Below are 25,530 nucleotides of genomic sequence, written 5' to 3' on the forward strand. Positions count from 1 at the left end.
CCCTCACCTTCCCCATGGCCTCTGATCTCCCTCCCTGAGGCCTCTTCTTCCCCCCTTCCATTTGCCTCCCACCACTCCCATGGCCCCTGATTCCCTCTCACCCCTCCCAAGACCTCTTAACTCCCCCTCATCTCCCACCCCCATGGCCTCCAATATCCCACCCTTTCCCCATCCCCACTGATTCCCCACGCCCAGTGATTTCCCTCCAGCACCCAAGGCCTTCGACCTCCCCTGCTGAGGCTCCAATTTCCCCGATCATTGAAACCTTTGACCTTTCTCCAAGTCCTCCAATTTTCATGCCTCCCCTTGCATCCTTCCCAACCCCCACTGTGGTCGCTAACCCTCTTGCGCCTAAAGCCTCTGATTTTCACCCCTGTCCCCCAGACCTCCGATACCACCCACTCAACCTCCACTGAGATTCATACCTATCCTGTCCTGCAGCCTCCACTGGATCACTCCCCTTTTGACTGGACAGGGAGCCTGTTAAAACTCTACTGCATGCTGGGGAACCCCAACGTCTGAGATCCTCATTCTCTACTAATCTCCAAACCCCTACTGCCAGCTGGTCAGGTAGGTTTTAAAATCCAACCGTTTATGTTTAAGGTAGAGTTTATTTCCAATTCTGGTGGCTTTGCCCTTGTTGAGCAGATCAATTGACAGATACCCTGTCGGATTCTCATAGCATTCAAATCCAACATCTTAATCATGCACTTTTCAAAATCTTTCTTGACTAACAATAAAACTCGAAAGTAATCTCGGTGAAATGTGACTTGGCAGCAGATTTCATTAGCGCAATTCTTTATATTTGTACTCCTAGTCAAAAACTCCTGCCTTTGTCTTCACTGCATTATGGCATTATTATCAGTATTGGAAATCAAGGGCTCATTTAGCTGGAGATGCCACTCGAGATGGTCATTGGGTGCTCATCAATCTACCATTCAAGAGTAAAATGCCAACAAGACTATATTTCATCATTGTGCCATTATTCATACACATATTCTTAGGTCTGTAACATTAATGGCTCTAGACATAAATTAGATTGACCCTTGTTGGAGTCATTCGCGATTTGATTGTGAATGCTTCTCATTTAAAGTTATGTACATTTAAGCTAACGGACTTGTCACTTTCAAACCATTTGCAGCAACAAAGTGTTGTCAACTGTGGCTCAGTAGTATTCCATTTTACTCAGATTCAATCTTTTGGGTGCACAGAGTAAACGTACAGTGGTGATTGGATATGGGTAAAGATATAGCACTGTATTAGTATCATTGGCTCATGGCATTAACGTTTTGTCAGCTGTACCAAAGAGAAGCTTAAACCAGGCTTACAGAATGTGACAGCAGCAGAGATACATTGGGCCCTGTGGTAAAAACTGGCTGTTTTGAATCATACTCTTGACATTAAAGGAAAATTAAAATAATTAATCCTTAAATTCAGCAAAGCTAAGACCAAGACAAAGGCCCTGTATGTCCTAGTATTACCAGTGGCCTCTTACAACCTGGGGTCTTTTATAACTGAGTTGTAGACTGGTGGACTGATTATTGCCCTATGGATGTTGCAAATAAGACGAACGAGGTCTTGAAAAGAAACAATATTAAAGCCCTAATGTCTTTGATTTGTCTCAAGATTAGAAATTGTTTGTCATGTACTATGGTGGAGGTGGATCTGTTTATACTACTACATTACAAATGGAATATGATGGAGCATATGCTTCTCTGCTGATAAAATTTTGCAGATACAGTTGTTCCATTGAGGACATAAAGATATTATGTAAATGAAAGGTTATGGCTATTTATGAATGCATTTCCACATGTTCAAACATGCTACACCAGTCTAGATAGCCTGCAGCAAATGTCAGTCTTTAATGTGGATCAAGAATAGAGTTTACTGACATGGGGGGAATGGTAGCATAGTGATAATGTTCCTGGACTAGTAACCCGGTGGTCTGGACTTCAGAGTTCAAATCACCATGGCATCTGGTGAATTTAAATTTTAACGATTGATAAATCTGGAATAAAAGGCTAGTCTCACTAATGGTGACCATGGTTGTAAAAACCCTGGTTCAATAATGTCCTTACCCAGTCTGGCCTACATGTGACTAAAGAACCAAAGCAGTGTGGTTGACTCTTAATTGCCCTCTTTTTTTCAAAAAGCTGCAGAAGAGTAACAGCAAACATAATTATTAATGCAAACATAACATCACTTTACATTGCAGAACAGACAGCCTGTAAGGGTGTCTGCTTTTCTTTATAGACAAAATTTTTAAATGAACAGGTTTGCTCAAAGAGAATTGTTGCTGTTGATGAATGAGTTGCTGGAGGCCCCTTCTATCCTATGACCTTTTACATGTAGTGTGGCCACTTTTGAGAGAAGCATTTATTCTGCAGAAGGAAACCCAGTAAAGTCTGATGTATTCGTGTGGTTGTTGCACTAACATATCGAGTGCCTTATGCAACTTTTTGATGTAAGTTATGCTGCATATCCTCTATAATTAAATTAATAGTCAGTGACATAAGTAATATAATTTTACATAATAAATCACTTTCTGTAATGTGGCATGGACTCGAGAGTAAACACTCGCTCTAAACTGACTGTTCCTGCTTCATTTCCACACATTATCTAAATTAAATGGAGTCGTCTTTTTAAAGCATTTTTTCTGGTGCAGTGATGACAGCACTTGAAGGCCTATTTGTATCCACAAATCACATGCCCTGGTAAAGGGTCAGTGACCTCCATGTGACCTTGGAGAGTAGTTGGTGCCCATGTTGTCATTTCTTTTCCTTTATCACTGATTCTGCTTTTTGCATTGAATATTGATATAAAACTCAGATGTTGACTTAAATTTAATTAAAATCTAGTGCATTTTATTTCAATCTAATAATAAGATCAATGCTTATATAATGAAAGATATGAAATTGATTAAAGGTTAATAGTTTTCCTGTGTAATAGAGTGAGTAGCATTGAGTGTATTGTTACATTTGAAATGAAATTGCAGCATTTGACCTATTTGAAAGTGAAACACTTTTCTGTTCCAAATCAGTAGATATAGAAGTACCCCTTCTGGCAGAATGCAAGGCCAAAGGCTAGCCAATTGGATTTTTGAGGATGTCATGGTAAGTGAGTTGGAGGAATATGCTTTTGCCAGGGGTGGACACAGAGACGAATTAGGGTTGGAAGGGAGAAGGGAATGTGACTAGTTTTAGACTTCACAAGGAGAAGGCTGCAAATGCTTCTGCCTTGTCTTTTGCATTGACTGGCTGGGCTTCCCCATTACCCCCAGCTACTTTGTTTAAGACATGCTTTCTTATGACCGATGAGTCACATACTTCAATAGTTATTATAATTTCTGATGCCTATGTGGGACTTTGGACCCGATTCTTCCTTGTGAAGTCTCAAACTAGTCACGTTTCCATCTCTCTTCCAACCCTGATTCGTCTCTGTGTCCACCCCTGATCAAGGCATATTCCCCCAGCTCACTTACAATGACATCCTCAAAAATCCAACTATCTAGCCTTTGGCCCTGCATTCTGCCAGAAGACGTACTTCTACAGCTACTGATTTGCTCAATCATTTTTTCACCCCAACTTTTCGTGCTCTTGTCCCAGTAAAGACTTTTTTCTCTCCCACCTTTATCATTTTCCTGATGCAGCTGTCATCTCTGTTACCTTATAGCAAAGGGGCACAGACTTTAAGGAATGTTGAGAATGGTGGTGGACAATTAAACAACTAACTGGAGGAGAAGGCTCCACAAACTTTCCATCATCAGTAATGGGGAAGCCCAGCCAGTCAATGCAAAAGACAAGGCAGAAGTGTTTGCAGCCCTGCCTGGCTAGCACCTGGCCAGCTGCACATTGTTCAGGACTTCGAGGTTCGTTTGCCTGCCTTTCTTCAGGCAGCACTCACGGTCATCAGCGCCAGGCTTCACAGGCAGCATCACATCACTTTTAGTCGGGGCTCATGGGCAGGTCTCTACCTACCAAATCACCCATAATTCAACAGCAGCAGGGTTTGGTTTTGCTTGGAGAAGGGGGAGAAGTGGCCTCAGGCAAGGGAAGAGGCTGCAAGGCGAGGGTTGTACTGGAGAAGGGGGGCATCATAGAGTGTGTGTGGGGGCACATGTTGATCTGTGCATGTAGCTTCAAGATGGTGAGGGCTGAGGAGGCAGTCTCCAGAGGAGCAGAGGCCAGATGATGATGGGAGGGTTTATGCGAGAGAGTGAGTGGTGGTGTTGCTTGAGCTGGCAGTAAGTGAGATGCCAGTGAACATGTGATGGCCCTGTGAGTGTGAGAGTTTAGAGTGATGAGATGCTTGACATACCCTGGTGACATGAATGAGATCATTCATCCTTTTTCTGCACGGGATGGCCGACCTCTTGTGTGCAACATTGGCACTGACCACCTCTACCACTGCCTCCCAAGCCAGAGTGGGGGTAGGGGACATTGCGGCGGACCTCCACAGTATCCAGAAAGTGTCCCAGGGATGCATCACTGAAGCGGGGGGCTGCACTCTTCCTGGCTTTTGGGGTCATGTCTTCACCAGTGCCCTCCTGGGCTGCAAGCATTGGGAAGTGTGCATGCAGCTGCAGTTTAAATATGGTGCCCTGTGTGAGGAAGCGGCGAGGTAACACCACTGGGGCAAATTGGAGGCCGTCGCCAGCGAGATGGCGTGTTTCCTGTGCCTGCATAATTAATAAAGCAGTGCAAAAAGCCGCCGTTGTGGCCGGCAGGTAAAAGGCCCTTTTTTCCCACCCACTACCGCACTTCGTACAAATCTGGGACATTTCCACCCTTTGTGTGAAATCTTGTGGAGACAATGGGTTCTTCGCTGTTGGCTCAGAAGGAAGGAAGGAAGGTCTTGTGCCACTCAGGCACTTAACAGCCAGTGGCATGCCTTTCCTGGGGATCAAGGACCTTGTGTTGAAGTCTCATCTGCTGAGAGCTGATGGCCAAGAGGGTGGTAGCTCTTCTGTACTCAGCAGGATAACCGGGAGGCAGTAGCTGCTGCCTGTACTACACCTACCTGTGACCTTGGATCAAAAAGGGACACAGATACAGGTGAGTGATGGCGGGAAGGACGGTGGGGTCGGCAGCAAGGGGAGGGGGCTGGCCTTCAACAACCCCTCTTTCCCAACACTAGGTCCTGTAAGTGTTTTTTTTTCCCATGTAGATAGTTGCCTTTTGAAAGTTTCTATTGAATTTACTTCCACTGTGTTTAGATAATACATTCAGAAAAGTGCATTCAGATCAGAGCAACTTGCAATCCAAAAAAAAACATCTTATTATCTCCCCTCTGAATAAGTAAAACATATTATTTTACTATTTATTAAATGTGGGATTTCATAAAATAATAATCTGTTTGAACAAGAGTATAAAATGCCCTAAGCACTGGTCATAGTTGTTTAAATAAACCTAAACTGGTAATTTTTCATCCTTCTGATCTTTGCCTTTCACCCTTTCATTTGGAAGCTAATATATGAGGTTTTGTGAGGTTTTCATTTGGAAACAAAACATTTTTCTTTAATATCTAAATATATTATGTAAAATATTGTTATAAATCTCAGACTTAGAATTATCTTAGTATTGTGGAACAGAAATATATTTCATTTTCAATTTCATCTTCGTATCTCAAAATTATATTTATTTTTGTTATATTGGTCAATGCATCTAACAATGTGATCTATTTTTCATGGTTAGGAATTGATTTTGAAAATTGTTTTCATTTTAATGCATCCTTCTATTAAAATTATTGATATTTGTTCTGTTTATGGCCATGTTAGGCATAAATAGCTTTGCTGTTGCTCCGCCATATTAAATAAATCAGCCTTCACATTTTATTGTCATTATCGTAAGTTAATACAGCATAGAAGGAAATCATCTGGTCTATTGTACCTGTGACGGCAGATTTTTATTAAGATAATGCTTTAACCTATTTGTCCCCATTCTCCATGTATCTAATACATGTTAGTATTCATCTATTTGGTTTGGTTTCAAGGAACTAAATTTAACCCAAAATGCTGGTGGTTTAGATTGGATAGAAAGTAGAAATGTTAACAATTTCAAAAGCAAATCCAGACTGCCTTGAACCTGGCCATTTCTGGTTTTATTGGAGGGTGGTTTGGGGGAGCAGGCTAATCTGGCCTCAGGAGGCAGATCGGTTGTTGCAATGTACCTCCATTTTTAACAAGGTTCGTACTTTTAACTGTAGTTTTGGGGAAACCCTACAGGTGAAAGGTGATGAAAAGATCTGGACCCATAAGCTACCTTTACAGCACTGCTTGTAGGCTAGGAGAAAGAGGAATGTTTCCTCTAGACCTACAAGCTAACCCTGCAAAACCACTCCCACCTCCACCTTTGTGATCTACCCCCAACCCCCATCACCATCATCTTCTTCAGTCCTCTGTGATCATAGATCTGTCCCTAACTATGCTCTATATACACCATCTCCCACACCGTTGCCCCCGCCATCACCACCACCACTAAACCCACCTGCCCTCAGGCTGCAGTCTTCCCTGTTTAATCGGCAGCCAAGTCCGTCAATTAGGCTGGCTTTTGGTGGGAAACCTGGGAAAAATAACCCCACATCCTGGAATTAAACCTCCACAGCATTCAGGAAAGCTCTCAGTTCCAGATTTTCAGACTATAACTTTTTCCCTTCAGTCCTGCGCTATAACCCTGCCCCAGTAAATAACACGGCTTTGAATTTAATGTGTGCAATTTTATTTAGTTGTTGACTTATTAATACTGAAAACAGCTGGGTGAATAGATTGTATGTCATGTTTGGGTATATGTGACGTTTACCTATTAAACTGATCTCACGTAAACATCGATCAAAAATTCAACTTAAAACCCCTCGAAAATATTACTCATGCAAAAGTCAATCCATAACTTTTTGCCAAAAACATGGCCTCAAAAATTTGACTTTGACATGGGTGTATACAACATACATTAAATAATTGTGCTTTGTCAGCAAATCAACATTGCACATGACGAATGCAGAAATTCATAGGGTATGAAAACAAAGTTCTGAAAAAGCTCAGCAGGCCTGGCAGCATCTGTGGAGAGTGAAACAGAGTTAGCATTTCGAGTCCAATATGACTCTTCGGAACTGAAGAGAGGTGTAAATGTGATGGGTTTTATGCCGTTGAGAAAGTGGGGAGTGTCAGGGACCTTCCCTTTTGTTCCACCTGACCCTTCCCCCCCATGGAGGGGGAGGATCTGCAGCAGCCAGGAGGACCAGGGAGCAGGAGGTTCTGGAAGTAGAAAGTTACACTTTTCCTTTATATTTTTAAACCTATTTTATTTTAAAAGTTATTTCTTTTTCCCAATGTAGGACTTTAGCAATGTATAATATTTCAACTTGGAAGACATTATGTTTTATTATTTGTTTTTTTAATAGTATGGATCGTCCTACAGAACCTAACTCCAGTTTTAACATTGATTCCTATGGGAACCTATGTTTCAGTTAAAATTATTTCACTAAAAGTCCTGATTTTCAGGAATGCAATCACAACTTTAATACCTACTGAAATGGACTCGAAACGTTAAGTCTGTTTCATGCTTCACAGATGCTGCTGGGCCTGCTGAAGTGTTCCAGCAATATTTCTGTTTTTACTTCAGATCTCCAGCGTCTGCAGTATTTTGCTTTTAGTTCTGTAATTCATAGGATGTTGTGCACTGGCGAATCACCTGTCCTAATTACGGCAGATGAGCTGGAATTTCACAGCAAGATAGTGGACTGTGAGGGAGGCGGGGGATGTCTGTAAAATTGCTTGAGATGGTATCGACTCGAGCCCCTGATGTCATCATGGTGGGACGCAATTTTTCGAGTATCATACAGCAAGACAAGTGGGGACTCTGCTCATGTTTTGAAAACAAGAAATTAACAGGAAATTCGGCTGCTTAAGGAACCAGTTGAATCTGATTCAACTCTGAATTCTGAATTCTTTGATAAGCGCATGGGCATTTGGGGTCGAGGCTCCTTGAGGAGCTTTTTGTCCCAGCAGGGGCTTAATGGAAAGGGGCTCGGGATGGGGTGTGTGTGGGTTGCGGGCTGGGCAGCCTTCATTCCAGAGGAGGTTCCTCCAGTGAGGATGAGAACCGGAAACAGTGACAGAAGCAAGCACACAGATCTAGACAGCAATAACTGCATTTCCATCTGCAGGGACAGCCTCGTGAAGGGGAAGGTCCCAGGGGAGTCTGCGAACAGAGACCAGCACAGAGATTAGGGTACCCAGTGGTTAAAGTCTATGGGCAATAGTTGAGCCACGTCCCGATGTTGGAGCAGCAGTGTTGCTGAAGATAGCGCCTGTCACATGACGCCATTCTATCATGTGCATGACAGTGGAGGAGGTGAGCTCCAATTGCACTAGTGGTCATCTGGTGCCAGTGGCTCTCAAGGTCACTGCAGCCCTCAATTTTAACCCCTATGGCTCATTCCAGGAGCCCACATTTCCCAATCAGCCACGCATCTCTGCATCGAGGAAGTGACAGATGCCCTCTTCAGGAGGACAAACCAGCAGATCAAATTTGAACCGATGCAGATAGTAAGGTTGTGAGCCCGAGGCTCCAATATCATGGCTGGATTCCCCCAGGTGCAAAATCTTATAGCGTTTACATGTGATTATCAAGGCTCCCACAGGCCAGCCAGAAGGCTTTCACGGAAGAGATTTCATTCCCTCAATGTCCAAGGCATCTGTGGCCACCTGCATGGATCCTGCAGGTGTGTGCTTTTTATCCTGGGAGCAGCCATGATGCTTACATTCTCCAGCACTCCCAGATGCCACAGCTTTTCAACCCCCCCCGCACCACAGGTGATGACAAGGGATATCAACTGAAGAGATGGCTGCTGACGTCAATAAGGAACCCAAGGACTGAGGGAGAGGAGTGCTATAATATGAGCCTTACTGCCACCAAAGTGACTATCAAGCAGACCATGAGATTCAGATGCCTGGATCGATCTTTTATATGCTTCAGCAAGGTTCTCCCAGATTGTGGCGATCTGCTGCACTTTACACAACCTGGTGCCAAAGAGAGGGGTGGGGCGGGGGGTAGCCCTGACTATAGAAGATATAGTGGATCATGGGGGTACCTCAGGCGAGGTGGATGGGGAAACTGAAGAAGAGTCACAACATCCTGACAGGTATAAGCAGCCAGAGGGCACCAAGATATAGGAGCAAAGGAGGTTTGAGAGACACTTATACTCATGCATTTCACCCGATTCTTACCACTTCAACCATCCAGCCCAATAAAGCCCACACTCCAAACACAGAAAAGCCACTCACATCTGCTGGAGGATCGGACCCTCCTCTCCTACTAGCACCTATTGCTTCTGCAATGTGTCAATGATGAGCTCACAGGCCATGGTCACCCCAGTCAGCCCCTGGGTCAGCACATTTGACACTGCCAGAGAGCCTCCAATACTGAAGGGAAAGGTTCATAAACCAAATCATACATTTATTGCATTAATCATAACACACAAATGGAGATTTCTTAAATTTGTTAAGAGTGCTGCTACTTGATGCTTCACCTTAGCTATCAGCTGAAGTGAGGCAGGCTGCTGACTTTGCCTTCCCATTGCCTGTGATGACAATGGCAGCTGTCCCTGACATGCTGAGAGCTCCTACACAGGCGCTTCCTCTGACTTTGCAGGTGTCACTGGCAGAGGAGCTGAGTAGCTATTGTCCACATTCAGAATCTTGAGAGGAGCTCCCAGATGCAGAAGCTAGCCTCTTCCTCTGCCTTGCAATGCACACTTACACCCCCGGCTGACCTGAGAAGAACGAGGATATGCTGGATATTCCAGGCACCTCATCCCTCTCTCACTTTGCCTCGTCCCTGAGCTCAAGGGAGCAGTGGTAATGTCATGTAGTTCTATGCATGCCAACAGCATCTATTGACTGATCTTCTGGATGTAGCTCTCCATGAGAGTCCCTAGTCTCTCAATGGAGGAAGCCACACATGCAGATGAGAGGACGGTTGCAGCGCTCATGACCTGGCTGGACTCCACACTCTGAGACAGGGTGCAGATACCTAACAGAAATGCTGCCAGATATTCAATTACCTCACACTGTATGTCCAGCATCTGCCATCTCATGGATGCCTCCAGAGGCACATCATCAGCCCTGAGTTCAGCATGGGTCTGGCCTCTGATACTCCTCCAATTGCCAGTGGCCACAGTTGTCGTAGTCTTTGACACCTGGTCAGGTGTATATATGGCGCTTGTACCAGATTGTGACACCGAATTGAATCACAGCACATATCCCCTGAAGTGACAGTATCTACACTGGTAGAGGGTGCAGAGGAATGATGTGATGCTGCACCTTCTGAGGTCCCCTCCTGTAAAAGTTCCAGCCATGGTGTGCACAGCAGTACATTCCCTTCAACCATAAAAGTTTACAGCACAGAAGGAGGCCATTTGACCTATCATGCCTATGCCGGCTCTTACTGAGGGCAATCCAAAATTGCCCTACTTGCTCCCCAAAGCCTTGTAACCGCCATTGTTTTAAAATTTATCCAAAATTTCCTCCAATAGATGCAGTGGTCTCTGCCTCAGTCACTCCCAAAGTTTAGTGTTCCAACAATTCTCCACAGAGAAAAGAAATTTTTAACCCCTCTAGTTTCTTGCGACAATTTCAAATTTATGACTCCTTTTCATTTTATTTATTCCTATTTATTCGTTCATGGTATGTGGGGCTGGTTAGGTCAGAATTTATTCCCCTAATTGCCCTTGTTCAGGGGGCATTTAAGAGTCAACCACATTGCTGTGGGTCTGGAGTCACATGTAAGCCAGACCAGGTGAGGATTTCCTTTCCTAAAGGAACCAGTGAACTAGACAGGTTTTTATGACAACCAACAATGGTTTCGTTGTCAGATTTTTAAAAATTGAATTCAAGTTTCACCATCGCCATGGTGGGATTCGAACCCAGGTCCCCAGAGCATTACCCTGGGTCTCTGGAATAGCCGTACAGTGACAATGCCACTATGCCACCGCTTCCCTTTTCATTTCAGGCAGAAGGCCCTTAAGTGAATTAATAATCAGGTGTGACAACTTGTAATTTTTTTTGATTAAAGCTATAAAATTAGACCATTTGCCCCTTGGATAAATTTGGAAATATTTAATATGTCCACATTTTTCCTGCCTGTTTTAACTCATTGTCTTTCATTATTATATTTAACAGTATCTGAAAATCGCTGTTGGATTCCTGCAAGGGAAACATATTCCGAGTTCACTGAATTTATATTAACAGACCTGTGAATAATAAACCACACAACACTTTTGGAATAGGTGAATGATACCAGCCATTAGTGTGCCAAACACAGCTTTTGCTTTTTGTCCTGTTATACAATTAAAAGTAATTCCAATTAAATTCTAACAATTCAATTCTTTCTAATTGTACTTTTATGTTGGACAAAATTTGGTCTCATTTTATAGTAGTGAGCAAATTGGTAGCATTGATTTTTTTATTTTGCAGCAAATAGCCTTTTGATGAATTTACAAATGTCATACACCCCACAAGCGGAAAAGGTTAGGAGTTAGTAATGCACTTTATAATTGGCCTGATGGAAAAGGAGGGTGACTAAGAGGTAGGAGTATTCAATTAACAATGGAATAACCAAACTAAGTGAAATGGAAAAGAGAACTATCGTTATTACCCACCCATGCCCGGCAGCTGGTAGTTTAAATGAGCAATAAAATGATGTCAGTGACAGAGTACAGCAAAATTTAAGCAACAAGCCTTCACCCTCCACATAGGGAAGAATTTTCAGGTCGGTGAGCGGGGGCAGGGCCCGCTCGCCGACACATAAAATGGCGTGCAGTGACGTCGGGCGTGTGTCCCGATGTCACCACGCATCATTTAGATTGTCAGTTTGGTGGGTGCGCAGCCGAGTCGGCTGCGTGTCGGCGGAGTTGTCAAAGGCCTATTAAGGCCATTAAGAAAGTAATTAAAGTTGTTAAGAATGCTACCCATCCAACCTTAAGGTTGGCGGGCAGGCAAAGAGCCCAGGCAGCCTTCACATTTTTCATGACACCTCATCCACAGGCGGGCTGAGGTATCATGAAGGGCTTATTAATTAAATAAAAATTTTTGAAAAAAATTAATGGACATATCCCAGCTCATGTGACAGTTTCACATGAGGGGACATGTCCTTAAATTTTTCTTTTACCTTTCTTCAATGTTTCATAAGTGAAAATAATCCCCCTGAGGCGATTTCTGTGCTCTTTCGTGCACATGCGCAAAAGAGCGCAGGCCCCGACTCAGGGAATCCCCCCCTGCCCACACAGGGAGCGCACAGCGCTTCTGGGTGTGCGTCACGCTGGGCGGGCCTTAATTGTCTCGCCCGCATAAAATGGCGGCGCGGCCCCAATAGGGGGCGCTGATCGAGTTCGTTACCCACCCCCGCCCGCCCCTGCACAAGCCCCTCCCCCGACAGGGGGAACTTTCTGCCCATAGAATAATTGACTATTTTTGTATTTACTCATGGGGTTTGAGCTTCACTGGCAAGGCAGCATTTATTGCCACTCCTTAGTTGCTGTTGATAAGGTGGTAGTGAACTGACCTCTTGAATTGCTGCAGCCCATGTGATGTAAGTACATCCATAATGCTGTTAGGAAAGGAGTTCCAGGATTTTGACCCAGCGACATAAAAGTAGTGGCAATATAATTCCAAGTCCAGAATAATGGATGTCCTGGAGGGGAAAATGCAGGTGGTCGTGTTCCCATGCATGCACCTACTAACCTTGTCCTTCAAGGCGACAGAAACAATAGATTTGAAAGGTGCTCTCGATGAAGTGTTGACGAGTTGCTGCAGTGCGTCTTGTAATGGGACACACTGCTACCACTGTGCGCTGGTGGTGGAGGGGAGTGACTGTTGAATGTGGTGATTTGTCTGCTTTGCCCTTCAAGCATACGTACGAGCATAAAAATTAGGAGCAGGAGTGGGCCATTTGGCCTCTCAAGCCTACTCTGCCATTCAATAGGGATCTGGCTGATCTGGTTGCAACCACAACTCCACATTCCTGCCTACCTATCACTTTGCAATCCCTTGCTTATCAAGAATCTATCGAGCTCTGCCTTAAAAATATTCCCAGACTCTGCTTTTGCCTTTTGAAGAAGAGAGTTCCAAAGACTCACAACCCTTTGAGAGAAAAAAAATCCCCTTATCCCTGTCTTAAATGGGTGACTCCTCATTTTTAAACAGTGACCCCTAGTTCTAGATTCTCTCACGAGAGGAAACATCCTTTCCACATCCACCCTATCAAGACCTCCGAGGATCTTATATGTTTCAATCAAGCCACCTCTTACTCTTCTAAACTCCAGTAGTTACAAGCCTAGTCTGTCCAACCTTTCCTCATAAGACAACCTGCCCATTCCATGCATTAGACTAGTAGACCTTGTCTTAACTGCTTCTAATGGATTTTCATCCTTCCTTAAATATGGGGACCAATACTGTACACAGTATTCCAGATTTGGTCTCACTAATAGCTTCTTCAACTGAAGCATAACAGATGTGAACAGGTAGTGCAGAAGGTATAGAGAAGGAGGCATTTAGAAAACTCACCATCACTAGAGAAAAAATACTGAGCAAACTATTGGGAATAAAGGGTGACAAGTCCCCAGGACCTGATGGCCTACATCCCAGGGTCTTAAAGGAAGTGGCAGTGGAGATAGTGGATGCATTGGCTATAATATTCCAAAATTCCCTGGATTCTGGAAAGGTTCCAGTGGATTGGAAAAATGCTAATATAACACCCTTATTCAAAAGTGGGGGGGAGGCAGAAAGTAGGAAACTATAGACCAGTTAGCTTAACGTCTGTCGTTGGGAAATTGTTGGAATCCATTATTAAGGAAGCAGTAATGGGGCATTCGGAAAGTCAAAATGCAATCCATCAGAGTCAGCATGGTTTTATGAAGAGTAAATCATGTTTGACTAATTTGCTAGAGTCCTTTGAAGATGTGACAAGCAAAGTGGATAATGGGGATCCTGTAGATGTAGTATATCTGGACTTCCAGAAGACCTTTGATAAGGTGCCGCACAAAAGATTAATACACAAGATAAGATAACATGGAGTTAGGGGTAATATACTAGCTTGGATAGGGGATTGGCTAACCAACAGAAAGCAGAGAGTTGGGATAAATGGGTCTTTTTCTGGATGGTAAGCTGTAACTAGTGGGGTGCCACAGGCTTCAGTCTTTGGGACCCAACTATTTACAATCCATATTAATGACTTGGATTCTGGGAAAGAAGGTACTATAGCTAAATTTGCAGATGACACCAAAATAGGTGGGAAAGTAAGTTGCAATGAAGAAATAAGAAATTTACAAATGGATAAGGACAGGTTAGGTGAATGGGCCAAAATTTGGCAGATGGAGTTTAATGTGGATAAGTGCGAAGTGATCCATTTTGGTCGGAAGAATAAAAAGGCGACTTATTATTTAAATGGAGAGAAACTTCAGAATGCTTCAGAGCAGAGGGATCTGGGTGTCTTTGTGCATGAATCGCTGAAAGCTAGTATGCAGGTACAGCAGGTAATAAGGAAGGCAAATGAAATTTTGGCATTTATTGCTAAAGGAATAGAGTATACAAATAGGGAAGTGTTGTTGCAACTGTACAAGGCATTGGTGAGACCACAGCTGGAGTACTGTGCACAGTTTTGGTCCCCTTACGTGAGGAAGGATGTAGTTGCATTGGAGGTGGTTCAGAGGAGGTTCACTAGATTGATTCCAGAGATGCGGGGTTTGTCTTATGAGGAGAGATTGAGTAGTTTAGGCCTATACTCGCTGGAGTTTAGAAGGATGAGAGGAGATCTAATTGAGGTACATAAGATACAAAAGGGGATAGACAAAGTAGACGTGGAGCAGATGTTTCCCCTTGTGGGGCTTTCTAGAATGAGAGGCCATAGTTTTAGGCTAAGGGGGTGGTACATTTAAATCAGAGATGAGGAGAAATTACTTTTCTCAAAGGGTCGTGAATCTGTGGAATTTACTACCTCAGAGTGCAGTGGATGCCAGGACGCTGAATAAATTTAAGGAGGAGATAGACAGATTTTTAATTAGTAATGGGTTGAAAGGTTATGGGGAAAGGGTGGGAAATTGGAGTTGAGGCCGAAATGAGATCAGCCATGATCGTATTGAATGGCGGAGTAGGCTCAAGGGGCTGAATTGCCTACTCTTATTCCTAGTTCTTGTGTTCTTATAACTTCCCTACTTCAATATTCAATTCATCTCACAATAATCAATAGCATTCTATTTGTTTTCCTAATTACTTGCTGTACCTGCATGCTAACCTTTTGTGATTCATGTACTAGGAATCTTAGAATCTCCCTCTGAATCTCAGAGCTCTGCAATCTCTCACCATTTAGATAATATTCTTTTATATTCCTCATGCTAAAATGGACAATTTCACATTTGCCCAAAATATACTCCATTTGCTAGATCTTTGCCCACTCGCTTAACCTATCTATGTCCCTTTGTAGCCTCCTTACGTCTTCTTCACAATTTACTTTCTTTGCTAACTTTATGTCATCAGCAAATTTAACAACCATACCTTCGGTCCCTTCATTCAAGTCATTTAAACACAGATCCCTGTAGCACACCACTTGTTACATCCTGCCAACCAGAAAAAGACCCATTTATGCCAACTCTCTGTTTCCTGTGCGCTAGCCAATCTTCTATCCATGCCAATATGTTAGCCCCTACACCGTGAGCTTTCATTTTCCGCAATAATCTTTGATGTGGCACCTTATCAAATGCCTTTTGAAAATCTACATACAGTACACCCACCGGTTCCCCTTTATCCACAGACTCCTTCAAAGAACTCCAATAAATTGGTTAAACATGATTACCCTTTTAAAAAACCATGTTGACTCTGCCTTGAATTATCCAAGTGACCTGCTATAATATATTTAATAGATTCTAACATTTTCTCAATGACAGACGTTAAGCTAACTGTCGTGTGGTTTCTTGCTTTCTGTCTTTTGCTATTTTTCAACCTAATGGAACATTCCCGGAATTTAGACACTATCCTAGATAGTGTTGAGCTTCTTGAGTATTATTTAGCTGCACTCATCCAGGCAAGTGGAGTGTATTCCATCAAACCCTTGACCTATGCCTTGTAGATGGTGAACAGGCTATGGGGAGTGCAGAAATGAGATACTTGCCACGGATTTCTGAACCTCTGACCTACCCTTGTAGCCACAGTATTTATATGGCTGGTCCAGTTCAGTTAACCCCCAAGCTGTTGATGGGGGTTTCAGTGAAGGTATGATCATCGAATGTCGAGGGGAGATGGTCATTGCCTGGTACTTGTGTTCGCTAGTATTACTTGCCACTTAACAGCCCAAGCTTGAATGTTGTCCTGGTCTTGCTGCATGCAGGCACAGACTACTTCAGTACCTGAGGAGTTGTGAATGCTATTGAACATTGGTGCAATGCAATGCAATCATTGTTGAGCATCCCCACTTCTGACCTTATGTTAGAGGGAAGATCACTCAAGAAGCACCTGAAGATGGTCGGGCATGGGACACTACCCTGAGGAAGTCCTACAGTGATGTCCTTGGGCTGAGATGATCACAACCACCCTTCTTTGGGCTGGATAGAACGTCAACCTGTGGAGAGTTTTCCCCCGATTCCCATTGACTTTAATTTAACTAAGGCTTCTTGATGCTACTACCTGTCAAATGCTGCCTATGCCAAGAGCAGTCACTCCACCCCACCTCAGCTGTTTTGTCCATGTTTGGAGCAAGTCTGTAATAAGGTCTGGAGTTGAGTGGCCTTGGTGGAACCCAAACTGAGCATCAGCAGTGAGCAGCTTATTGGTGAGTAAATGCAATTTGTCGCACTGTCAGTTATACCTTCTGTCGCTTTGCTGATGATTGAGAGTAGATCGATGGGCAGCAATTGGTCAGATTGGATTTGCCCTACTTTTTGTGAACAGGACACACTTGAGCAATTTTCCACATTGTCAGGGAGATGCCAGTGTTGCAGCTTGCTCTGTTTGGAATTATAAATAAAACTCAGACACATTTTGCATGCTCATGCATCTTAACCTATTGTAACAGTAGCACAATTGAGCGTACTTCATATTGTAATAGCTGCACCTCTTGTGTCAGAGCCAAACAGCTTAGAATTGAGCCTGGACTTCAATTCTGAATGCTCTTGCAAAGCAAAACAGGCAACAACCCCATGTGGCTCAGTTCACCTTGTTGTCATAATACTTATGTAATAGCAGATTTATGTTGAAATTAACATGGAGATGCCACTCAAATTGCTAGTGTAATAATTTTAGACTACTGAGTTTTCAATTAGAGTCTGAAATTAATCCTACCCTACTCAGACGTTCAGACTCAAGTGCTCTCAAATGGATTTCCACAGGACTATAGGATTGATCACTGGATCTTGTGGAGTGTTTCAGCTCCTTGAAAGAAGAAACACCCATGGGACGTTGCAGGAGTACACCCTCAATCTGACAATCAGTATAGTACAATATTAGCAAGATCTGAATTCTCTGTCAGCCATAGATGGGATTCATTTTTCAAGAATATATCTTACTTGGTTTTCCTTGGTTTCCCTATGTTTTGCACCTTCTGCAACTATGTTGAACGTTATCTTGCATTGACAAATATTTGCCAATACTGTTTTGAAACTTGCTGCAAAGGAGGTGCCTAAGGTTAACTGATTTGTTTCCTCCTTGTATAGAAATGTTTGGTCCCTGCTTATCTACAGCTTTAACAGTGTTTGTTTGGAAATTATTTGAAGCCAGTAAGTGACCTGCTGCTGAAAATAAAAACTTAAAGTGATACTGTTTCCTGCTACACATTCTGCAGAAATGGCTAATATTAATTAACATGGCTGAACCGTGTAGAGGCATGAATGTCAGGCATATTGCAACATAGTGGAAGAATGAGAGACAAGAGGTCAATGAGGGGCAGTTAGGTGGCACATGCCAAGAATCCTGATAAAAATCTGAGCCCAATCTGTGGGAATAGGAAGCAACTCAGACAACCCAGGTCCCTGAGCAAAGGGAGGCCTGTGAGGGCATTTTTTGTTTTGGTTCTTGGAAGATGAGTTTATCAACCTTTTAATTTTTTTAAGAACCATGTAATTTTTGGTGCTTATTATGCTATAAATTTTATTTCTACACATATATAGTGAGTGGACAAGGAGGCAAATGGTTGTAAAAATGGTTGTGGGGAATTTGTTGAAAAGATGTTCATAGACAGTGAAGCTTTGAAAGAGTTTCTTGATCAGTCCCTAGGAAATTCTGTGCTAAGCAGAATGCTTATGTCATGAATATTTTCAATATTTCCTAATGCCCTAAAAATTCCCCATTCCCAGCATGTCTGTCAGTCAGGCAATAAACATATGTTATGAGACTGGCCTAGTTATATAGTATAGAAACTTGGGCAACACCAAGAAGAGAGAAAGACCCGATAGCAGATGCTGAGATGGACGTGTGCAGTAATGAGAAAGGACAAGGTCAAGAACCAGCACATTAGGGGGTCAGTGAAGATTGTGGGAGCATTGAAGAAAGTAGCTGGGAAGAGACTGAACTGGTCTGGTCATCTGTTGCGAAGAGAGAGAGAGGAAATGTAGTGAAGCAAATGATGGTGATGGAACTGCCAAGAAGAAGAGGAAGGCCTAAGCCCAGATGGAAAGATGCTGTGGTGAGAGACTTAAATGCAGTGAGATTGAAAGAGGAATGGGTGACTGACAGGATGAGATAGAGAAGGGTGATCAACCAGCTTTGTGGTGACCCCAAGTAAAATGGGAGAAACAGAAAGAAGATGATGCCACATTGCAGAGGCAAACTTAGATAATAAAAACTACTTCTGTGCAACTAGTTTACACAAATATCTTATTTTGTGAATTTTCTGTTTTCCAAAAGAAACCACATCAACAAGCAATAAAGATTTTCAAACCTGTGTACGCAATGTTATATATTATAAATTTAATTTGTATCCAAACTAAATAATTTTCTCCCAGGTTGAACAATTCCCTAGAGAGCTTCACTACTTTTATCTGGATGCAAGCTATCAGGCATAACATGAGTGAAAAGCCTAATTAAAATGACAGTTGCACGACCATTGACTGTAGGATGAAATAGCATCACTTCAAAATAGAATTCCCTGTGGGAGAAAGAATAACACATGGACTGAAGAAATTAAGAAAGTAGTAGGACAGAAAACAAGATACAAATGAACTTGAGATGTTTATGTGCAAATGTGCTGGTATGCAATAGTTAACATAACAAATTGAGCGTATTTGCAAGCAATAAAAACAGAAAAATCTGGAAACACCCAGCAAGTCGGCAGCATTGCGGAGAGAGAAACAGAGTTAACATTGGTTGCTGCCAGACTTGTTGAGTATTTCCAGCATTTTCTGTTTCCATTTCAGATTTCCAATAACTGCAGTATTTTGCTTTTGTATCTTCAAGCAAGCTTGTCTGTAAAAGTGTTTTGTCAATTGAAAAGGTATAAAGTTTGGGTCTTTCCTTTCTTTCTTGTGTAATAGCAGTTTATGTAACCTAATCATTCTTTGTTTCCTACTGATGAGCCGGACTCTTCTTGTTTTTGTCTCCTCTCAGGTTGCATTAGCCCATACACCTTGTGTATGCGAGTGAGTGGGTGGGAAATTTACTTTTGGGCTTCTGTCTGTCTATGCTGCTATTGGAAGAGATATCTGATGATAATTCTTTCTTTTTCCTTTTACCTTTTTGAAACTTGTTTGCCTTCTACACAGCAACATGGTTGAATTTGGCATCTCAGCAGAATGGGCAATTGCATCAGCATTTCATCACTCAAATAGTCATTTTGCTCCTCAAAATTTTTTTAGTTTATTAAAAATAGCATCAAAAACATGAATCAATGTCAATAATTGGTTCAATATGATTTCCATCTTGAAATAAGTAATTTTCCAGTTTGAAAGATTATTCCTTCATTTTAAAAAACACTTCAGAATGAAAGTGTAAGTGAGCACATATCCCTAGGGTTTATTTGTCTGTCAATGTTCAGCTTCCAGTCTCCATTGCAGCTCCCACAGGCATCCCCATGTCAGCAGTGAAATTCTCTCACACAAAGTAACAAGTACTGACAGACAAATATGACTTGAAGAACTACCATGATAGAACAAAAAGAAAACCAGATTTGTCCAGTAGTATTTTCGAAAATTAAAATAAATTCATAATGTCATAATGGTTCTTTTGGAAAAATTAGATAAATGTTTTTTAACTTTTCTTATTCCAGTTTGTGGTGTAGATATGACTGTCTAAAAATGGACATATTAATGATTCCTCTGTGTGCCATAACTATAATTATATATGATTTGTTAAAGAGCTGTTGTTTCTGTTTTGTTTTGGGGCCGATGGGTTTTTTAAAAATACATTTTATTTTTTATAAATCTTATATTGCAATTTGCTACCACTTTTAGTACCACCTGTTATTTCAAGCATCAGTTCATATGTTGTCTACTAATTTACAGCTCTGTTTAGATTGAATTATAGTCTAAATGAAGTAATAACGAAATGTTAGGAAATTGGTGGTTAATTACCCATCTTTGGCATGCTTTTTTATGTTTTATTTGATTTTCCTGCTGCTTTTATTGAACGTGAAGCTGATTTTGATACCTTTATGGGTGCAATGTAAAATCTAAAGGTATGATAGAAATGGTCACTTTGTATGACCTTTATTGTTCCACTAGAGCTGCTTTCTTGCAGCATTAGCAGCAATGCAAAGCTTACATTTGGAGAGTCCTCAAAAACACGGATAACATAACTCTTGTAGTAACTCATTTGGAACAACATTCAACACTGGACTCTTCTGCTGTTACTATATATGCCAAAATTGTAAACCTTTATAAAGGATGTGTTACAATTTATCTTTAAGAATGAGATTAAATGTAAATTTGACAGCAGATTGCTTGTATTTCATTTGTTTTCTAACCAATCTTGAAATGGAGAATGTGACATTTACAGTTATTTTACCATGAAAGGTAAAGGTAAAACTGTCTACTTTTCTTGTATGTTATTTGTGCCCTTCCTTAAGGGCAGGATTTTTTTGGATGGCGGGGTTTATTGCCTGACACCCGAAGAGTTGACGGAGAACACATCTTGGCTGATACCAGCTGCCCCGCAGCCATTTATTGCTTCATGGAGTCTTAATCTGCTGGACTCAGGACTTCCACCCCACACTCAGAAGGAAGCTCTGCCTTAGAGAGCTACCAGCCACTCTGATTGTCTGGCAGTTCTGTGGTGCCAGCAGCATCGTGCTTGTGTGGTGGTCATTGCTGGGACTACAGGCAGTCCCCAAAGAAGAGAAGCTAATGGAGGCTGAACCTCGGGTAAGTTTGGGGTATCGGCAGTGCTTTGCTGGCAGGCCCCAGCGAGGAGGGTGGGGTTTGTGGGGGCTCGGTTTGAGAGGTTGGGGGGAAGGTTAAAAGGAGGAATATGACCTTGTGCCTCTGATAGCCTCCAACTCGCCCCTTAAAATGGGGGATAGATCAGGGTGGGCAGGTGGCAGGCATACCACTCGCTGCACTTTACAAGGCCCTCCCCGCCTTCAAACCTGCCAGCCGGGAACTGTAAAATTCTGCCCTTTATTTGTGATTGTGGAGATACGGGTGACCTGTTGGCAGGCCTTTTCCAGTGATGCCTGGCAAATAAGTAAATCAGAATATGTTCAAATTTTTCTTAATGTATCTTTTCTTCTCAAGAGTCTCACTATATGCCTTTTGATGCAATCTTAGTGAAACAGTTCAGAAGGAAAAAGTACAGTTCAGATGAATACTCTTATTTTCCAATTTTGACTGGTGTTCCATTTTAAGGTATACAAGACTAGTTTGGATCAGTATTCTTACTTCCCAGTTCTTACTGTTTTTTCCTCTGGGAGACAATTTTCTTGTGCATGTGGAGGGGTAAGGGGAAGAGTTGGAGAGGAATTTGTAGCCTACAATATGGTGATACAGCATTTCAGTATATTATCAAGCTTTGTCACTGTTGTGTATGTTGTAGAAAGGAAAATGAAAAAGATTCACTGACATGCCTTAGCTTTATTGCTTGACTCGCTTGAAATATGTGTGAACTCTTCACTCAAATAACGTAGCAGAATCACTGATTTACAATATACCTGGGTATAGCAAACTACTTCACAAGATGAACAAGTAGATCAAGGGTACTCACATCTGTGGAATGAGCTGTGACATTATGTTAAAACATTGCAGAACAATAAGCTTCCTTGCTTACTGCAATGCATTGTGGGGTGAACTTTATTATTCATCAGTGTGCTTAATGCTGCAATGAATCAAATCACTTTTCCTACCTAGAGGATTCTTACTTTGCAGGTAGGCTTTTCCCTTTCTGCTTTCTGAAACAAATTTGCAATGTTATGCAGGGTGAAACTAAATAATCAGTTCACATGTAACTGGGGCCACAGGTTTTTGGGAGGTGATTGCAAAGACTACTCATTAAAATGTTCATGTGCAGAATGTTGACAGTGATTAGTTTCCAGCTGTAATTTATTAAAGCATTGTTTTCTTCTTTGTCAACGCGTATCTTTGCTGCCTCTTCCTTAAAATTAGGTTTTGCCTTTGGGAAAGAATAGTTGGTTTGTCACCAGCACAGCTGGCAGTAAAAGAAAATTATGATATGGATTGTTAAAATTCAAGGGTGGCATGCTGTGTGGCAGCGATTAGGGCTAATGGAGTTCAGATTGGTTGCACTTTTCTGCTGAGATTTGTGTAGTTTCACTGAGGATGAACTGATTCAACCTGCGATTCCCAATCATTTGGATCAGCTTGCTCAATGCAACTACAGATCATTACTTAAACCATATTAATGCAATGCCAGCCACAATTTGTGTGGTTCGGAAGTTGCCATTATTACTCAGTGGAAGTGCTAGTGATTTAAAAACTTCCCTCCCTTTTTTTCTCCCTGATAGACACTCACATATCACATCAATCAAACCCACCACCATCAATATTCTGGTAGCTCACCATTGACCACAAACTTGTCTCTCTGCTTCCTGCCGGGTTCAGAGGACATGCTGCAAGAAATGTTGCAGGCACCAGCCCCACAAGGCTCCCCAGTCCTTATACGCACAGGTTAAGAGGCGTTATGACAGAAAACAGAGTGGGTATGGTTGACAGGCAAAGCCTATATTTTGGAAAAAGGCTAAGACAGCAAAGAAGATTGTGCTGAGACTGGAGTGTGTGGAGCCCAAGTGTCGATCAAAGAGAATGCTGGCTGTCAAGAGGTGCAAGCATTTTGAGCTGGGAGGAGACAAGAAGAGGGAGAGTCAAGTCATCCAGTTCTAAGCTGCATTCTTTGTGTTTTTAGGTGTAAAGATTCACAATAAAGTTGACCACGAACTTAAGTGGATCAGCTATATAAATACTGTGGTTACAAGAGGAAGTCAGAGACTGGATATTCTGCAGTGAGTAGCTCAGCTCCTGACTCCTCAAAGCCTGTCCAACACCTGCAAGGCATAAATTAGGAGTGTAATGGAATACTCTCCACTTACCTGGATGACTGCAACTCCAATAACAGTCAAGTAACATGAAATCATCTAGGAAAAAGCGACCCAATTGATTGGCACCCAATCTAGCAGCATAAACATACATTCCATCCACCACCAAGGCATTGAATGCCATCTAGGAAGTGCAACTCACTGAGGCTTCAACAGCACCTCCCAAACTTGCGACCTCTACCACCTAAAAGGACAAGGACTGCAGGCACAAGGGAATACAACCGCCTACAAGTTCCCCTCCAAGTCGCTCACATTCCTGACTTGGACTATATTACCATTCTTTCATTGTCATTGGGTCAAACTTCAAGAAGGAGGCTCACCACCACCTTCTCATGGACAATCAGGGATGGGCACGAAGTGCTGACCTTTCCAGCAATACCCACACTCTGCTATTGAATGGGAAAAAAGAGAAGTATCTGGGCAAGAAAAGGTACTCTTTCTTGTAAAAAATAAATGGCAAATGCTGGAAATACTCAGCAGGTCAGGTAATTTCCATGGAGTGAGAAATGGAGTTAACATTTCAGGTTGATGACCCTTCATCAGAACTGAGAAAAGTTGGAAATGTAATTGAACTTATGTAAGTGAAATAGGAAGGGTGGAAAAAGAACAAAATGGAAGATTTGTGATAGGGTGGAAGGCAAGAGAGATTAAATGACAAAAGGAATTGGTGAAAGCCCAAAGGGATTGGTAAGGGATAGGCAAGTAAAAAATACAGAAAACATACCCAGAAGAAGTGTAAATCACAGAAAGATGAACAGCTGTCCCATTAGAGCAAAAACAATGGAAAAACGAGAGGAAACCTGAAACCTGAAAAGAAAAAAGGAGTAAAATGTGGGATAAGATTATGCTCTGAAATTTCTGTCACCAGAATGACAATTGAGTAATTTACCAACAGGGGCAATATTTTTCAAAACAGTGTGCAAATGCTGGGAGGTCAAGTTGATTTGCTGAAGTGTTGTTTCAATAAAGTAGATTTTACAGTAGCCTGATAGCATTACAAAGCACAAATCCTTTTTAATTTTAAACAAGTTCAATAATATATTAGCACAAATATTGACTGCAGTTTGGGTCTTTGCAATAGAATATTTTCTCTTGCATTTCACAAATGACTATTAAGCAATAATGCCGAAGATAAAATAATACATTCGGGATGATACACTGCATGGCTTATGGTCTCAACTTCAGTCAGTATTTGAACACATCTACAGATTGCTGCATCGTTACAAATATGAAGTTTATAATTTGTTATGTTCTGGGACTTTGTCTTTAACTTCGGACAAAATAAAACTGGAGTAAGGTATTCACAATTGGAGTGAGTGGCAGCAGCATCTTAATTAACAGTGGTTAGACTGCTAGTCTCTAAAATCCAAAGAAAGGTGTCGGGTTGTAAACAGTTAGCTTTAAACTGTCCATTTATTTCCAAGGCAAACAAAAGTTGGGGTCTCCAGGGTAGCTAATCAACATTCCTACCTGGTACACTACCCATGTAATTTATGTTGGAGATGGACTTTTGAGAGGGGAAGCGTTTTGTAAAGATATTCCTGAAACTCGCAGACAAGTTAGTCTGCCAGGATCCAGGAGAAAGGGAGCAGATAGAGGCTGGAGCCTCTGGTTCACCATGCAGGAATGCTGGTGGGAGCTTGTGCTCAGATTGAAAAGACCAAATTCATGAGGATTTGAAACGAGGCTGGAAGATATGCTTAGCTTGTGCGGGAGGGTGAATCACCAGGAAAACCCTCGCTGTGAAAGACAGAACTGGGGTTAAATGTTACTAAGCTGGGAAAGAAAAGGAACGGAAGGAAACCCTGGGAGCCAAGAATCACTTTGGGTTCAGGGAATTTGCAAAACTGCTTAAAGGACATTGTAAAGCACACCTGTGAAGTGGTTTTCTTGGTTGTGTTAGAAGTAAAAGGGGAAAGTTCTGTTCTGTGGTTCAAAGTAAATTTGCATACAAAAATAGTGTTTGGTGAATAGTGCTTTTCATCTGTTTGTTACAGTGCAAGTCTTAAAATAT

General features: G+C 42.1%; 1 protein-coding gene and 1 pseudogene across 4 annotated transcripts in view; both read left to right on the forward strand.

Annotated features, from left to right (window-relative positions):
• The window catches only part of LOC144682893 (protocadherin Fat 3-like), a 689,075-nt gene that overhangs the window by 206,635 nt on the left and 456,910 nt on the right, over positions 1–25,530 (forward strand). The window lies entirely within an intron of this gene.
• Positions 21,316–24,658, forward strand: LOC144683082 (large ribosomal subunit protein eL42-like; annotated as a pseudogene). Its single transcript, XR_013577168.1, has 2 exons — positions 21,316–21,333; positions 23,026–24,658. The product of XR_013577168.1 is annotated as a large ribosomal subunit protein eL42-like (transcript).

This window comes from Cetorhinus maximus, chromosome 7 (genome assembly GCF_964194155.1).
Source record: "Cetorhinus maximus chromosome 7, sCetMax3.hap1.1, whole genome shotgun sequence".
Taxonomy (NCBI): domain Eukaryota; kingdom Metazoa; phylum Chordata; class Chondrichthyes; order Lamniformes; family Cetorhinidae; genus Cetorhinus; species Cetorhinus maximus.